At 57.3% G+C, this 18,230-nt stretch overlaps 1 protein-coding gene across 1 annotated transcript in view; it reads left to right on the forward strand.

Annotated features, from left to right (window-relative positions):
• The window catches only part of LOC125342018 (teneurin-2-like), an 89,103-nt gene that overhangs the window by 10,620 nt on the left and 60,253 nt on the right, over positions 1-18,230 (forward strand). The window lies entirely within an intron of this gene.

Below are 18,230 nucleotides of genomic sequence, written 5' to 3' on the forward strand. Positions count from 1 at the left end.
CCTGGATCAAGACTCCCCGCTGTGTCCAATTAGACTTCTTTTACAAAAAGGAACAACCTCTTTAACTTTGTGGGTTTCTAGGGGCCGTTTATGGCTCCTCTTGGTTTATCACAACTCTTAAATTACCTTCATGCCAGCTCCATTTTCCCTCTTTTCCTTCGCCACAGAAAAGGTTTATGACAAGTTTTGTGTTGGGTGTTTTGATTTTGCTGTCGTTTGGTTTATAAAGCGGCATTTCAAGACAGCAGTGTTTGAGGGGAAGATGGTAGAGAAGGAAATACAGGGTGAAGAGATGTTCCCACGCCTTGAGGGACATCGCAGGAGGCTGGTTCAAGTTCAGGTTGAAGCGTGAGCAGGATTGGGTCTTGCAGTGACTGAAGGTGGCTTTGGGGTGTCAGCCTTGACCTCTCGCTGTCTGGGATCCTGTGCTCGGTGCCGACTGGGGGTGCCCACGAGCTCGCCCCCCCCCCCAGCTGTGAAGGCTGACAGGAGGTGTTTGCTCCTGTGCAAAGATTCAGCACCGCCCCCTTAGGAGCGGCCACGGTGACACCTCATGCCCTACCGAGCCACCCTGGCCCTGCAGGTGGTTGGCTGGGGGGTCCCTTCCTTGAGGGCCAGAGTCCTGTCTTCTCCCTGTTTGTGTTGTTGTTGCTTAGGAAGAAATCGCCGGTGACTGGGAGGGCGTTGGGGTGGGGAGGGGGAGGGCGTTGGGGTGGGGAGGGGGAGGTCTCTTCCTTGGTCCTTGATGGTTCTGAGCAGCATCCGTGAAGATGCAAAAGTTAGTACAAAAAGAGGCCATACCAGGGCACTTAATAAGTCTTATGGACACGTACTGTGGCGACTACAATATGATGTGGCCGGAGATGAGCACCCAGAGCGTCAGCTCTTCCCATCCTTCTCCCTCCACAGCAATACCAGGCTGGGGTTCCGCAGAAAGACCAGGCCCTGGGCAACAGGCTCACTCCCCAGTGCGCAAGGCTCTGTCCCCATGCTTACCACTTCTGTCCACACTCCCGCCCCTCCCCTGCCCCCCACGCCAGCCCCCTCCCCCCTCGTGCCAGTCCTCTCCCCCCCCCCCACCCTGTCTGTTCCATCCTCCAAGCCGGAAGGGTGTCGGGCACTTCCTAAGCACTTTGGGTAGTGACAAACGCACTCGGATGTTTTTCCAATATCCAGTATGTTACTCTAATGAAATCCTGGAGGAAATACTTCTTTCCAAACTCCACCTGAAATGAACATGGCTTACCCCCCAAATCCACTGTGAAATTGTCCTTTGGTGGTGTCCTAAATTATCAGAAGCCAAGGGGTTGCCTCCTCTCTACCAGCTCAGAGAGGGAGGGGAAACGATGGGGTGGGAAGGAAAGAGAGAGGGAGGGAGGAAGATCCAAAGGAAAGTAGAATAAGAGGTTTATGGATGAAAGGATGGATGTATGGATGGATGGATGAATGAATGGATGGATGTTTGGATTAGTGGATGGGTGGGTGGATGGATGTTTGGATTAATCAATGGGTAGGTAGATGGATGGATGGATGGATGGATGGATGGATGGATGGATGGATGGAATAGTGGGGATGGCTGGGTGGATGTGTGGATGGGTGGGTGGATGGATGGGTGGATGGGTGGGTGGATGAGTAGATGAGTGGGTGGATAGATGGTTGGATGCCCAGTGGGAAGAAGGATGGAAAGGAGAGGAGAGGAAAGGGCGCAGAGAAGAACCTTGGAGACAAACTGAATTATACAAAATCGAGGCGGGAAAATGGCACCACCCTCTTAGAACTTTTTCTATGCTGTGTGCACTGAAACTCTCAAGAAGACGAGGTGCCTTATTTCTAAACTACAGCTGGCTGGGCAGCCTTCCTTCCCGCCCCCTCCCCTTCCCCTTTTCCCTCCTGGATACTTCTGGAGCTCAACTTACATGGCGCACACAGGGAGGGTGGTAAATGCCGAATGGGTCCAAGACCTCCGGATCTTCCGTGCTCCCTCCGCCTCCTCTCACGGAGGGGACTGAGCCACAGGAGTGTAGCCGAGCCGACCGACTCGCCCGCACGCAGCAGGGACGAGAACCGCCGGTGCTGCGATCCAGCCCCCGACCTCCAGCCGTGCCCGGGCCCCGCACACGCCTGGGAGGCCTGGAAGCTGCTGCGCTCACCCGCGGCCGCGCTCCGGGCCCCGCGCTGAACGTGGTGACTCCGCGGGCTCGGGTTCCTCACGGGCGCCGGGCCAGGTCTGCTCACGCTGAGCCCAGGCCCCGGCTTAACGCTGGGCTCTCACCGGCGGAGGCGGTCTGTAACAACGCCGGCAGGTGCCTGCCGAGCCCGCAGCTGCTGCCATCCTCACACGGTGGGAACGGCGGGCTCCCCTTTCCCCGGTATTCACAGAGCATCCACCATTGCGGACGTTAAATAGCATAATGGGGAATCAGAAGTAACTACAACCAGGCCCTCAGCCTTAAGGAAACCCAAGCTAGACAGTGGAAGCACTGTGAAGAACACAGCTGCCAGGCACAGTGCCTCACACCTGGAATCCTGTCTATCCCAGGGGAGAGGCAGCGACCGGGAGGCTCATAGTTCAAGGTCAGCCTGGACAGGAAGCCAAACAGACCAGCTCCTGTCCATCCCGGTGAATAAGCCATGTCCCAGATGCCTGTAATCCCGGCTCTGTGGGAAGATGGCCTGCCGGTCATTTCATCATTTGACCCAATCACTGCCGTGCCAGAGCCACAAGATGACTAAACCCCTTTCCTTGTTGAGGTGAAGCAGCCACAGAGACGAGGCGGAAGTGAATTTAGAACCTGCTCACGACAAGCTGGCCGGGGGCTATGCACGCAAGTTCAGGGGGATTTTTGTTTACGAATATTCCCAACCTGAGCATGTCATCGCTGCCTATATTCAGGCTTACAGTTATCGGTGAATAGTTTTTGGAGACTGTGCCAGTTGCTAGGAAGTGGACCAGAAACCCTCTTTACCTCGATGGTTAATTTCATCACTGGTTCTCTCCCTCACCTCAAAAAAAAAAAAAAAAAAAAAGCACCGGGGTGGAAGCTCCCAGAGCGGCTAGAGTCGGATTACCTTCAGAATCATGCCTGCTTTATTCCCCTTGCTAAGCGTCCAGAAAATAGCCTGCCACGTGCATTTCCCCAGCCTGATTAAAGGGCGACTGCGCGCGTCCCTCAGTGATGGCCACATGCATCTTGATCACCACCCCAAAGGAGCCCCACTTGGCCGGCCCGCCGCGGCGGAGGCGCCGCTCTGTGCCCCCATCGCTCCATCCGCTTCAAAGGGCGGAGGCGGCTCCGCTCGCCTCCCTGCCAAACTCACGCCCTCACACCAGGAGGACGCGCTGACGGAGGAGCTGATGCCGCTGGGCTTGGGAGCGGCTTTTTTCCCCCCAATTTAGCAAGCAATGAGGACCCATCCAATTTCTCCTCTTTCATACGGCTCTTAAGTCTCATTTCCACCATTAGTTGGACTGATACGGAACTGGGGATCCCACCCCCCCCCCTCTCTCTCTTAACATTCAGAGACTTGTCCTTCTCCCGTAATTATAAAGTGCTCAAAGCGAAGACAGCCCTGGTAAACTTTGCTTTTCAGCACAAAAACAATATTAGCTAAAGAACTGGTTGTCATACAGGTGCTGGGGGCGGGGGGGGCGAGTTTTATAAACCTCATTCAAGTTAAATTCCTCATCTTCCTTCCTCGCCACAAAGCTTGCAGAGTTCGGATAAGAATGGTAATTACAACGGTGGCGCCTCGGGGTGAATGTTGAATACAGATTTATCTGTCGGCCAGGTCAGGTGGACTCTGAACCTTCCATGAGACTAAAAGAGGAAAAAAACACACTCTTCCCAGCGAAGGAAGATCCCAGCATTTACATTCTTGGTTGTGTGGGTGAGAGCTGCCGTGGTTGCTCCCTGGGCCCTTGTTTTAGAAACAAGATACCTCACTGTGTAGCGCGATCGATGGAGCGACAGACCGCCGGGCGGGCGGCTAGACGTGGGTAGGGTGAAACCCACAGGGCCCACTGGGCGGGGAGCAAAGCCCCCGGCTCTCCGGGGCCCGGAGGCTGGCCTGTCTACACTCTTGCTCTGGGGTTCCCGCCTCACCCGGGCGCTGGCTTGAATGAGACACCTGGATGCAGAGTCGGAGAAGGAAGCCCAGTCCTTCCCGGCGGGCAAAGTCGTCGGAGAGATGGCACGACCCTGCTCCCACCCCCGGTAGTCCGGATTGAGCTCCGAGAACCGTCCGCCGAGAGCGCCGATGCTAAGCACGTGCCTGAGGAGTCCGCAGACCCCGTGGGTCTGCGCCAGGCCGTCTCGAGGAAGAGGACAATCAGCGCGTGTGACTCCAGAGCCCTCGGAGTTTGGTCCCTCAACGTCAGCCTCAGCAGGGTCGCTCCTGAGAACATACCAGAAATGCTGATCCTCTCCTTTCCTGGGGTCTACCATGTGGGTCCCACCCCGAAGCGTGGGACCTGGCCACCAGGTCTTGACAAGCTGTCTGGGGAATCCCAGCACATCTGCAGGCTGCGTGGCTGGCTCTTTAAGTCTTGGCTGGCGCCCTTTCCTCCGGGGTTGGGAACGATGCGACAATCCGGTGCCATGTCAGAGATGCTGTCGCTGTTCAGATTGTTCATACTGACTGCGTGTATTACTGCAGACACCCACACCTGACAGGCTCTCGGGCAAGTACGTGCAACGGACAGCCACCCTTGGAGGAGCAGCCGTACCCACCTCGTATGCAGATGGGGACACTGAGGCGTGGAGGCGTGGCGGGCCATGCGCAAGGCCACACAGGATAAAACGGGGCAGCCTGGGTGCCGGGAGAGGTGTGTGCAGCCCGCAGGAAGCAAGCAGTCTTCTAGGTGGCTGTGAAGCCAGCAAGGGTGGAAGTCTCTGTCCCGGGGGATGATGGCACCTTCTGGGTGGTTCCAGAATGTTCCATGGCACAGAAAGCAGGTTTCCAGTGCAGACTGCATAGCTCTGGGCAAATGATAGAGAGGAAAAAGCATGGCACTCAATTCTGATGTGAAAAAGACAAGCTGATACTCAAGCAAAGAGAACACGAAGAAAAGAACACGTGTTAGGTTCGCTTGGCAGGTCCTGTGTACATCCCCTCGCGGGGTTCTCTGGAAGGCCTTCGGAACGCAGCTAGCACTGCGCTCTAATGCCGCCAGGCAACACGCGTGTACCCCAAAGCTCGGCCCTCGCCTGCTTCCACATTGCTTCCTTCTGTCTGTGTCCCCCCAGCCCACTTAAAAAAAAACAAAAGAGGAAGAGGACAGAGGGATGAGGGATTGATAAACTTCTCCAGAAACGTCCCACCAAAGCAGGCCCTGCACTGCGGAACCTTCCAGCACCCTCCGACCGTCCTCCAAGCCAGGAGCCAGCCCCCAGACTCCTGGGTGTTGTAATTATGAAAAAAACACGAAATATCCAAGCCCTTTCCACACGTGCGACTCCCGGCTTTCGGGAGGTGGAACGAGGAAGTCTCTAGAAGGCGGGGGTGGAAATGGCAGTTCTGAGTGCTAACCTGATTTCCCAGGCACGCCAGAGAAACCATTGGTGTGGGTTCTCTGTCCTCCCCACCCCCCCAATCTGGCATAAGAAATTCTCTATTTCTATTTGTTTGGAGACCCGGGCCGTTCCACCGTAGGATTTGGGGATTGAGATCATGAGCGCCGAGCCTGGGGACTTTCAGACACCATCTCCTGTGTTGGGAAGGGGGATCGGGCCGGAGAAATGGGGCCCGGGTGACTTCCGGGGAGACCGGGGACCCGTGCAGATGAGCTCTTGGAGCGGAAGGCGCGTAGGACTGGCCCCGCTCTTCAATCTGCTGGTTTTCTTGTTAGCCACAGACTGGGTTGATCACTACCTGGTTATGACGGTGGCAGAGGAAGATGGTTCCCAATAGGCGGGGGGGGGGGGGGGGACCCCGCGCTCGGCTCCGGCATGTCTCCTGCCTCGCTTGGGAAGCAGCCGGAGAGCCCAGGCCTGGGAGGGGTGAGCGGAGGGACCGACAGTGACCAGCTTCAGGGAAGTGGGGGTGGGGGGGTGACCCCAGGTCAGGACCTGCTCTGCCGTCAGGCGGAGGGGACGGGCAGGGCAGGGCAGAGGGCAGCAGGCTGAGGAGTCTCGTCTCGATCTTTTGATTTCGCGGCTCATTCGTGACAAGTTGGAGACGTTGTTTCCCTACGTGGTACAAACCTGAGAGGACACATGGGTGGATGGGGGAAGGCGGGCGTGTCTACACCAGGGCTGGGATCCAGGGCCCGGGCTCCGTCCCTGAGAGTGTTCGCTCGTGGCTGGCTGGCACGCTGCCCCTCGAGCCACAGTTCCATCTTTTGCTTTCTGAGGGTTCACCAGAGAGGAGAGTCGCGCCGACCCTTCTCCCCAGGCTGGCTTTCGGAGCTCAGCCTCCCGAGGAGCGGGGATTGCAGGCCTGGGCCACTGGCGCCGGGCTGTCCGCGTTGGACTACGGAGATTTCCCAGCCCCCGGTCACTGTCTGGGGAAAGCCCATTTCCGGGGTGCCCATTCAGAAAGAGGGGAGACGCGCGGCCTCCAAGTCAGATATTGTGTGTTAGGACCCTTTGCCCATCACCAGGGGTTCGGATTCGCTCATGGCCTTCACAACACCCGGGGTGCCCCTGGAGCCCAGCCGGCACAGGGGGCAGAAGCCGCCCCCAGGTCCTCAGTGTGCCAAGCCCGGCTGCTTTTTACCCAGTTAGGAGCTGCACTGAGGAAGCAGTTCAGTTACATAGCCGGGCAGTTTAATCCTGGCTCTGTAAACGCCCGCTCCCAGCACTAGGGATTGTGCCCTAAGTGTGCGCTTAGAATCTACCAAGGGTGCGTGCAGACCTCCAGGACAGTGAGAGGCAGCAATGATGCCCCGCCCACACGGGGTGGCCACGCCCACCTCCATGGCCACGCCCACCAGGGGCTTCCCTGTCTGCTAGGTAGCCACACCCATATGTGGTCGGCCCCGCCCACACGACCAGCTCCGCCCACACAGACTGGCCCCCCAGCCCCCACCACCCTCCATTCCCCACCCCCCACACCCCCCCACCCCACCCCCCCCACACCTCCCCCCCCCGGGATGGGCCACACTGGCTCCCTTGGGGAAGTGGTCAGGTCTGGCTCTGGGACAATTCTCGTGTCCTGAGTGTAAAGAGAGCCCAGCCCACAGACAGGTCAACCTCAGTGACTGAGGTGGTGACCCAGGGACCCAGGTCGCCTACAACAGTCGTGGCTTTAGTTCAGAGACCGTCTAGTCCTTTCTAGAAAGCCTCTGGCCAGGCCAGACGGTCCCCTCCCGTCAGGGGCTGTGTGGTGACCAGGCCCAGCAACTCCTTTTCATTTAGTTCTTTATCTGTAGATATTAATGTCTGGCCTGTGCCGGTCAGGACCCTAGTTTGGGGGCAGAGTGGACTGCAATTCATAAGATAAGTCGTTGTCATACAATACGTAATCATAGGAAGACAAAGAGCCATCGGTATTGAGTCTATGAATGGTTTCATGGTCACGGTCAACATGACATCAAGCCCTCCAGTGATCCCAGAGGCTGAGAGCAGAGGATCAGGGTTCGAAACCAGCCCAGGCAGGCAAATCGCAGGGACTCTTATCTCCCATGAACCAGCAAAAAGTCAGAAGGGGAGGTGTGGTTCACAGGGAAGATCACCAGCATGGAGCAAAGAAAAAAAGCTGAAGTAGAGTAAGTGCAAGGCTCTGAGTTCAAGCCCCACTACCTGCACCAGCAAAAAAAGAAAAAGAAAGAAAAGAATGAGCTCGTATCCGTGACAGATCTCAAGGAGGTAACTCCACACTGGTTTCGGCAGGAGCTGGGCGTGGGGAGCGTTTTCAGTGAAAACACCTGGCTTGTAAACTCCCCGCAGGAGGGGGGCCGGGGGGAGGAAGGGGAGGACCGGGAAGTCCCACGACACCTTTGTGAATTCAGCACTCGGGGTACTAATATCGGAGGAAGCGAGGGAGTCTTTACAAATAAGAGAATTTGGGATATCTGTGTTTGAGAAATTCTTTTGGACAAAAGCGGAGAAAATGACATTATCTGTAATTAGAAATAATAGTGTGTAATTGGTTCATTTGCCATATTTCTACAGTTCTGATTTAGTTGAACAATGTGATCATTATGCCACCAGCTTTCAATAGAGGTGTCACAATGAAAAATAATTGCAATATTCCACAATATTAACTGCACCCTAATTGCAAAAGTTTTGAAATATAATTACCATGAAAGCTAATGCGACAAGGAACATTAGACATAATTAGTGTGTTTTTTTTAAAAAAAAAAAAAAAAGGAAAAAAAACTGTTAGGAGCTTGTTATTGTCTAGTAAGGTAGCTTCAAATTAGCTGGCTGTAGAGCACTTTCATCTAGCTTTTCCACAATTTTCATTATTAGCGCAGACCGTAATAAATTTATTTGACATAGCCCACACCTGCCAGCCCCGCGGGAGATAAGTTAGAACGAGAGCCGGCCCCGCGCAGCCCCCGACAGAACTTCCCGCCAGGAAGCAGCCAGGAGTCAGCGTACGGTGGTGTGTTGGTTTGTTTTTTTTTTTTCAAATAAAAATAAATAAATAATAACCAACCCTTTCCAATTGCACATTGCGTCGTTCCGGTTTGACACTTAAGCTCTGTTTTAAGTAATTTTCGTCGAAAGCTCAAACCTCTAGGAATGCAATTAAGAGTCTCCCGGGGGTTGAGTTCCACAATCAAATCAGCGAACGTTTCAAAGACCCCCCGCCACGCGGGCCCTCTGCGGGGAGAGCCCACAATTAGCCTTGCACCTGTTCGTCCAAGTGCAGCCCCTGATTTCCTGAGAAAGGCTCCCCTACCCAGACGCAGTGGCCGCCAGCGAAGCCCTCCATCCCCCTCCGATCAGAGTGCTCCCGGCCCGCGTCTAGAAGCAATCACTCGGACCTCCTGCCCCACTCGGGCCTCATCCTGTCTGTAATGAGCTAGTTGTTGACACACGCGCGTGCGCGCGCACACACACGCACAGCCCGGGTGATGTGGGGCGAACACCTTCTCAGCGTCGCGGAGCACCGGAGAGGAGCACCGTGCACGTGTTCCGTGAATTCTATTTGAAAGGGTTCTAGATAGTACAGAGAGACAGAGACAGAGACAGAGACAGAGAGAGAGAGAGAGAGAGAGAGAGAGAGAGAGAGAGAGGAAGAATACTAGCATAACCAAAGTCTGGGATGTCAGACGCCATATCCCTACTGCTCCTTGTAAGCACGCGCACGCTACTTTGCAAAGTATCACGTCAAAAGTGGAAAACCCTCACCTCACACACTGTCCCTATGGAAGTGCACTTGCGGACAGAACGTGCAAATGATAATGGGCAGATACGCGCACACACACACACACACACACACACACACACACACACACCCCTGGTTGAGACGGTTCTTGAGTCCCTAGATCATTCGAACAATAAAAACACACGGTAAACTTCTTGTGGCAGACTTAAAGACCTAAACACGTAGGGATCTCATTCCGGTTTTCTGTCCTGCGGCCCCGCCCGAGAGAGGAAAGAACCGCTGGCTTTCCTGTAACGGTTCTTTCCGTGGTGGCGCTCTCACGGAGCTCAATCCGGCAGACAGAGCCGGGGGTGGCGGAGCCCAGAGGGGGAGGGGGAGGGAGACGCCCAAGGAGGGCCAGCAGCCGGCCAGCAGCCGGCCTGGCCCTGCGGCGGGTGCGGCCACCGCCCGCTCGGTCCTGACTGCAGCGGTCCTCAGCGTGGCCAGCCAGCCCTTGGTTCTCAGTCTCCCCGGCCCCCGACGTCCAGTGCCCAGCAGGTGACCCCTGAATGCTGTCCGATGACCTTTGTCAGGCCCGGCAGTCGTTGAAGGATGAACTTTGCCGCCCCTCCCCGGGCTCGCTCTCTCTGTCTCCTGCTCTCCTCTCCTTCTTCCTCCTCTTTCCCTCTCCCTCTCCCGCTCCCTTCTCCAACGCACAGTTCCGAACACGTAGGTTCTCCACAAACCCCCCGTGCTGAAGAGGAGGAAAAGCCAGCTTGGCAGGTCTCCCGGCAGAGAGCGTGGCTGGCGGGGACGGGCCGTTTCCGCAGATCAGCGCAAATCGCCGGGGCCACGGGGTCCCCGCGTCTCCGAGCTGCCTTCACGCCGCCCTTCGCGAGCAGCAGGATCTGCTGAACGCAGGCCCTTTCCATTTGTGGAAAGGGGTCATAGATTTTAGTGCTGTGCACGGTTTAAAAAAAGGTTTTAATGTATATTCTTCTTCCCCCGTGCGACGTTTCTGCTGAGCTTTAGGTTTTCCCATTTCTTTTCTCTCTCACTTTCCCTCACTCTCCGTTTTTAGTAAGAACCGATTCGTTTTACTTCCTCCTCAAACAGTGTCCCCTTTCCTAAGAGAAGAATTGAAAACCGAGGCGAAAACGCAGGCCTACTTTCAAGTGTCGGTGCAGATGGGGGGAATTTTCACTTGTTCCCTAAATCCCCAGTTGGACTTTGGGATGGGAATGGACAGAATGGCTGATCATTGCCCTAGGCTCTGGTTATTAACTACATTCCCTTTGTCCCGTCCCGTGATGAAATCACCACGTCCCTTTCATCTCCCTTCCTGCGGGAGTGAAAGATGATCAAAAGTATTGTCATTGTGCAATTACTTTTACAGAAACATGTGCTATTAGTCCTCCTCAACTGCCGTCCCTGTGAATAATGAAGCAGACCCTAATACTTATTTGTCACTATAGTCTTAGGTTAAAAGATGTTTTATAGTCTGATCATCGTAATCCATGCCTAGACCCTGGCGACTCAGAGGGTAGAGATTGGGAGGGTGGTGGTTCGAGACTAGCCTGGCCAAACAAAAAAAGGCAGAGAAAGTCCATCTGAAAAACAACAACAACAACAACAAAAAACAGGCATAGTGGCACATAACGGTGAACCCAACAAGAACAGGGAATAAATAGGGGACTCACAGTTCAGGTCGACCCAAAGCAAAAATGCAAATTCTATCTTAAAAAAATAATAATAACCGAAGCAACAAGCATGGAGGCATCATAGCTCAGGTAGCAGAGCGTCTGCCTCAACAAGCCCAGGTTTTTAGTTCAAACCCCAACACCAATATCTCTTCAGACCTGAAGGGCTGACCTTTATTAACAATTGGTTATCAAATCTGCATGTGGAGATTAGCTATCTAAATGGTACGTGAAGGAAAATAATAAACCAAAGGCAGCACCACTATTGAGACTCGAGCCCAGACACTGGAATCGCTCAGATGTTGAGACGCTCACCTCTAAAACAGAAATCGAAGCTTGAGGGAGCAGTTTCGCTGGGAAGAATACAGCATAAAATAAAGTTGCTGGAACAGTGGGGGATGGAAAGAGCAAAGACCGCAGCCCGAGCCAGGCCATTAGGAACAAAACACAACAGAAACAGACGCACACCCTCCTTGAAAGCGCCCAGTTCACACAGAGGCAGGGCTAACGCAACACGCGAGTCCTTCTTTGAGGAACGCGTCCCTCGGCAGGCAAGGGCTACCCTGAGGCTTGGCTCCCTGGTCTTCCTTAAGATTACATTGTCCCGCTGGCTCCTGTGAAAGCCTGGTGTTCATCCGGAACACCGACAGCGTTGTGTGGCTGTGTATTTCTCTCCCAGTGCTGGGATTTCCTCCACCTTGGCAGCCACTGAGCACCAGGGCTACCTTGCGTCACTCTTGTCCTCGGGGCAGGCATCCTTAATCGATCACCACCCTCATCCCCGCCGTGAACAGACCCCGCCCGCCCGTACTTCCCAACAGTCCTGCCGGCCGACACTGCTGACCCGTCGGCATCGGCGTCCAGGACCAGCCGTCCGCGTCGTAAGCATCCAGGCGTGAGTCCCTGGCTTTGAACTCGGGACCTTAGGCTTGTAAGTCTGGGGCCTCCGGCCTTTTCTGCATCTGGTAAGTCGTTGAATAGGATCTCATGTTTATACCCGGGACAGCCGAGGCGTACCACGGCACCCGCCTTCTTAGGAGTTGAGTCAGAGTTCCTCCAGCTTCTTCGGGGACTAGCCTCGAACTGTGATCCTCGGGGTCGTCTCAGCCTCCTGGGTCGCTGGGATCATAGCAGCAAATCACCGCACATAGTACATCGTTGCTTTTGTGTGGTCTAAAGGTCCAAATTATTCTTGAATGGCCGCGCGCACGTACACACACACACACACACACACACACACACACACACACACACACTCCATCCTTGAAATCCAGTAATGTACAGCTCAGTTTCGTATTCATTTTCTCCACCTCCACCCACGCCAAAAACAGAAGTGGAGGAAAACGTCCCCTCCCCCCTACGATTTCGGTTATTATTATTCGGTTATTCGGTTGCTCTTCCCTGGCCTGGAAAGCCGAGTTCACTTCCGGAGGGCGACGGGTGATCATGGTGCGGCGATTCTCTTTGGGGTCCGCGAAACGGAAGACCCTGCCATTTATGAATGCATACTACTTTTCCAGTTAAACAGCTCCTGGGGTGGGGGGATCGCACGTAGAGGAATCTAAAACCTGTTATTAAGAGCTCAAAATGTAAACTTCTTATTGGAAGAATTAAGAGTGTTTTTTTTTTTAATTTGCTTTTGTTTGGTAAAGGCCCCATTGTATCATGTTTTACTGGAGGTGAATAAATGCCTGTGGTGTTGATTACTACCGTAGAATAGGTTCTCTCTCTCTCTCTCTCTCTCACACACACACACACACACACACGCACGCACACATTGGCACAGCCTGGACAGCAGGTAGTGAGACAGGAAACCAGCATGTTTGGCCTGAGCTCTCCCTGGTTGTCAGTCATACGTAGTCTTAGGAGCACTAGACTAGGAGTCTCCATGCTGGGACGTAGGAGCCAGTCAGTTCCATCAGTCAACGGTCCAGCGATCTTGCGCTGATGGCCGGTGTACGTCAGCCGGTGCCATTCCTTCTGGCCGTCAGTACATCCGCAAGGCTACCCAGGGATAAGGGCTTCCGGCCCGCCTGTTCTTCTGCTTCCAGCTCTGTTCCTTTAATAGACTTCCTAGTACTTAGGACTTGGGGGTTTGCTCAGGGGCTCATCTGTGCTGGGCATGTCGGCATGCGCCCTCCCGCCTGGCTATACCGCTTTTAATCTAGTTGAAAGTCGTTGTGATGTTTTGGTATAGGTATACATTGTCCAATGGTAAATCAAATTATATATCCATATATAATCTACTTAGCAAGGTTTAAGTGCATGTTGTTAACCATAACCACCTTTGGTACAAGAGATCGATCGCTTGAGTTTGTTTCTCCGCCATCCTTTGATTGGCGCCTCCCCCCTCCCCTCTCCCTCCCCCCCTCGTCTCCCCACACCCTAGTCTGAAGGAGCCTCTATTTCACTCTTGTGTGATTGGCATGAACCGCCCGCAGGGTTCGCCTTTCTTGCGGGACTTTCTGGAATGGCGCGTCCTTCCGTGCTGCCCCTTGTCACGAGTGACAGAACTCCCTTCTCCCCCTTACAGCTAAGTCACTACCCGGGGCGGGGCGGAGGGGGGGAGGGGGGGGAGGCTCCCCTCCCATCAGCTCACCGGGCCTTCAGATCCTTTCGACTTGGGTTTGGTCGTGTTGTGTTTCGTTCTGTTGGTGTTTGAGTCAGAGTCTCGCGTAGCCAAGACGGGCCTCAGACTCACTGTCGAGCAAACGCCGTTCTCAAACGGCCTGGCGCGGGCTGGGATCACAGGCAGTTCCCACGGCACCCGGCTCGCATTCAGGACCAGGACCGACCACAGCTCAGCCAATCGCTGCTGGCCCTCCCGCAGTGGGCGCGGGGCCGGCTCAGGGCAGAGGTTGCGCTGGGGGGCCCCCTGCCCCCCCTCCCCCCCCCCGCTGGCTGGCAGCTGGCCCCGGGCCTTGTGTCTGCTCTTCTCCACCGCCCCGCCTCAGGGAAGTCATTCTTCCATGTTGACCCCAGACCGGGGAGCGGCGGCTCCTCAAAGCGCGGGCGCAGCCTGGCGGGTCCCCCGCGGCCTCCTCCCTCCGGGCCGGCGGGGTGGGGAAGGCGGCCTGGAGCATATTTGTTTCTGCAGACGCTCTTTTCATCCGTGCTCGACAGGAGATTGGCACCACTCTTGACGTAGGAAGACGACACAGCCTGTTCCCCTTCCCGACTCCCTTCCTGCCAACTTCAGATTCGCCCAGCGCAGTGTGTGGTCTGGAAATTCCAACAATGGGGTTCTGTGTCCGTCTTCAACTGGTGCTGAGTTTTGAACTCGGGGATTCACGGTTGCTGAGGCCGGTGCTCTCCCGCGGAGCTGTTGGGTTGTGGTTTTGGTTTCAGTGCTGGTTGTTTTTAAGGTATCGCCTCAGGTCGGGGCGTGCTCCCGGGTCATGAGCCGCCTCTGTTCAGCTTTCCGGGCTTGCTGGGATGTGCACCTCGCACGGGGCGGCGGGAAAGGCCGGGAGCAGAGGGCGGCGGGGACCTCCGGTCTCCCTCGATCCTCCTCGGTGGGGGACCGCGCCGCCTTCGTGCTCCTAGGGCTGGCGGACCGTGGCCGGCGGTGGCTTTATCTGTGGCTGCCGGAGAAAGCCGCTGTGATTTCGTGGGTTAGAGCCATGCCAGCTCATCGTGTTGGCGTGCCGGAAGCCAGAACTCTGGAGTTGGCCTCCTGTGGGCTGCAATCGGGGTGCTAGTGGTGAGGTGCCCCTTCTGGTACTGTGAGGGAGATTGTGTCCAGGGTGCAGGAGTCCACCTGGCTCCGTTCAGTCCGCAGTGACCTTGGCAATGACCTCTGCCGAGAGAGCTCAGGCACCGTGGACGGGAGGTGGAGGCGGGGATGCGTCTGGCCCGGGCACGGGGAGCCAGGGGGTGCAGGTTAATCCCTAGGGTCGGTTGGCAGTCGGGTCCCGGGTCCCGAGGAGGTGGTGGGCATGTTTCGGGGTGACCGCTGTGGTTACCCCCACCCCCTTCCAGCCGCCCCTCTTCCTGATGGCGATGTAGAAAGAGGGTGAAGACCGAGCTCCGGCCGAGCCCCACCCAGCCTCAAGGCCCCGGGTTCACCGTGCGCGGGAATGATGACCCCCCCACCCCGCCCCCGCCCCAAAGGACACGGGGCCCACAGCCCAGCGCGGGTGGTCGCGGAAGTCTGATTTCACGTGGGCAGGGACGGACGGGACTTGGGGAGAGACTGGAGAGAAAGGAAGAAATTAAATCCCTGACACCATATGGTCAAACGCATCCCAACTGAGCTTTCATGGAAGGTGTCTGAATCCGTTCTTGGAAGTGTCTTGGCTCCATATTGAATAGCTTTCCCCCTCCCCGCCCGCACCCCACCCACCCACCGCCAGCTCCCTTCAGCTGGCCTCCCCCTCCCGAGACGGGGCTGGCAGAGACTCCCCTCCCCGCAACATCTTTTGTTCCTGCCTACGGAGTCATTAATTACCCCCCCCACCCCACCCCACCCGTGCTCCCCACAAGACACCAACGACAGAAATGAAAGGGGCAAGCCAAGGGAGGGAAACCCCGTCAGCCTCCGCCACGTCCCTGGGAGAGAAGAGTGAGTCGCGAAAAGGAAAGAGGTTTGTTCTCTGTTGCTTTCACGGTGAGAAGACAAACGTGGGGCTTGGTGGCCTAGAAAGGCTGGCGGCTCTTCGCTCCAGAGGGCACGCGTGGGGGCAAGGCGGGCTTCGCCGGTACGAGCCTCGCCCTTGGCTTTGGGCGGTCGCATCGCACGCACGTGAGCAGCAAAGGCTCGAATCCCAGCGGCCATCTGTGCCGCCATCTTGCCTGACTGGCCTTGGTTGAGTTACTTGGTCTCCTTATCCGTCCGACTGGATGGTTTGGGGGTGAGGACTCAGCAAGTGGGCGTCATCCGCCCGTGGGGCCTTGGATTGTGCAATCTGTCAAGGACATGCCAAGGACAGAGGGTCTGGCGCCAAGCTGGGCTGGAACCAGTGGCTCTCGACCCGGTACGGTGGGGTTGGCTTTGCCACGTCTCCCGTGAGAAGCCCCGGTTGTTCCAGCCCCGGAACCTTCTCGGGCTCTGCGGAGGAGCTCCGTGTCCCGTTTCCCCCGAGGGCTTATTTCGGACCCGATTATACTAAATTTCCGCTCTGAAAGTCAGAGGCAAAGGACTTGGTGACGGATGTGAATGAGGTCGGTGGGCGCGGCGACGCTCTTCTCCCCGGCTGCTGGGCTCGGCCCCCCCCCCCCGCCCCGGGGTCGGGAGAGGCTCCTGTCCCTCCCGAGAGCCCCACGAAGCGGTGGCCACAGCCCATTTCCTGCTGCCCTGTGCGCTGCACCCCGAGCCACGTTCCAGAAATCAGACTCACTTCAAAGGCGGCTTTGATCCGACCCCCCCCCTACCGGCTGGTCCCCCAGCCGGAGCTGGGAAGCCCCGGGAATGGAGTTCACCTCGGAAGGCTGAGATGCCCGCGAGCAGAGCCCCCACAGGGGGCAGGGGGTGGGAACGTGGGGGGCCTCGAACCACAGGAGAAAAAGGAGAAGGAAGACGGCCGGGAGGCCTCACGTGGTCTCAACAGCACCGCCCCCCCACGGGGGGGTCCTGCCCCCCACCTTGCTCAAGCCCCGCCATGGTCGCTGTGATTCCAGTGCTTCCCACGGCTGCGTGGGGGGCACCGACGGAGGCGAGGAGCAGCCTGGGCCCCGTGGTCCCCACTCGGTTCCCAGGCTTGGAGTTGGGGAGGGCAGGCCACAGGGAGGGTAGGCTTTCCGGGGCGGGCCAGGCACCCGTGGGCTGCCAGGCCGCCCAGACACAGCCCCCCTGGCCGGCCTGAGATGGACCGACCCCTCCTCAGTCATCATTTAGAGGGGAAGCCTGCTCACCAAGCCAGGGACCCCGCGTGACCCGGAAGTGATCCGCAAACCCCAGGTCCCCGTAGAGGAAATTCCCTCAGGCTCCCGGCGAGGGGGAAGGGGGCCGTCGGATGGGGAGATCCCCCCCCCCCCCGCATCGCTGAGGGGCTCTGACCCCGGCGCCTTCGTCTGTGTGTTGGGAATCTTGGGGCGTCTCTGGGAGGGGGACTTGCGGGTCCTAGGGACCCCCAGGGTCAAGGCCTGTGTGTATTCCTCAGCGGAGAGTCGGGAGGTCGCCCGTGACCTTGAAAACCGCCTCCCCCCTCTGGGCCTCCAGACGCCGGGGAAGGATCCCCGCCCTTGGTCCCCGCCCCCCGCCCCCCATCCTCATGCTGTGGGAGTGAGTGGAACGGATCCGCGAGGAATTTGGGGGGTCTCACTGCCCCCCCCCGCCGTCTCCCAGTGGCCAGCGCACCGCCTTGCACTGAGTGCGAATGGCGCGGAGGCGAAGCGCAGACAGCGTGTCAGCCTGCCCGTGACAGACGGGCGTGCAAGGCGCACCCCCTTCCCGCCACCGCCGCGCCGCCGTTGGTGTCGCCGCAGTTCCCGGCACGGCAGGGACGGCCCGCGACACTCGGCACGCTGTGCGCTGTCCTCGCCCGTGGAAAGCCCCACGGTGTGTGGAGCCGGTCACCAGCAGCAGCCGGGCGGGGTCTGGATCCGCTCCCCGCCCCCCCAGACCCTCCGCACCCCACTGACCGCCGCTCCTGCCGTCAACGTCCACCCGGCGTCGGGGGCGACCCACGCGGGGACGCCATCCCGCCGGCCCGCGCCCGCCGCCTCCCTCCGCGACTGTTTCCCGCAGAACCGCGGCCCGTCGTTCGGTCTCTGTCACCACGGAGGCAAGACTGGGACAGACAGACGGCCGGTCATGGGGAACGAATTCCCGGACCCTGACCACGTCGCCGGCACCTCGCCAGGCCCCGCGGCGGGAGCCCAAGGGCACCGTGTGGGAAACCGAGCCGTGACCTTGAAGACTGACCTTCCTCTCCTCTGGGTCTCACCTGGACCAGTAGGCATCTGGGCCGTGCCTCCGTCAGGGGTGGTGTTCTGTGGAAGGGGGGAGGGGTAAAGGGTTGTCTGCCCCCCCTCCCCCAGCCCCTATCATCTGGAGGCTTCCAGAAGAGAAAGGAACGGGAGAACCGGAGGCGATCTGGAGAACAAAGTTACCAGGGGAACGGAACGTCCTCCCCGAGCAGCTTGAAATGAGCATAATTTGGGAGCATTTCTGCCGCGGCGGGTTTAATTCATAATTGGGTTTGCTGAGCATCAGCAGTGTGTGGCTTGTGGTTTTCCTGTGCCAGGGACATCTGACGGGGCTCGCCACGCGCGCCCCGTGTCTATTAGAATGTTCCAGTACCCTGCTACTCCACTAATGTGCAATCTCTA

Source organism: Perognathus longimembris, chromosome 25 (genome assembly GCF_023159225.1).
Source record: "Perognathus longimembris pacificus isolate PPM17 chromosome 25, ASM2315922v1, whole genome shotgun sequence".
Taxonomy (NCBI): Eukaryota; Metazoa; Chordata; class Mammalia; order Rodentia; family Heteromyidae; genus Perognathus; species Perognathus longimembris.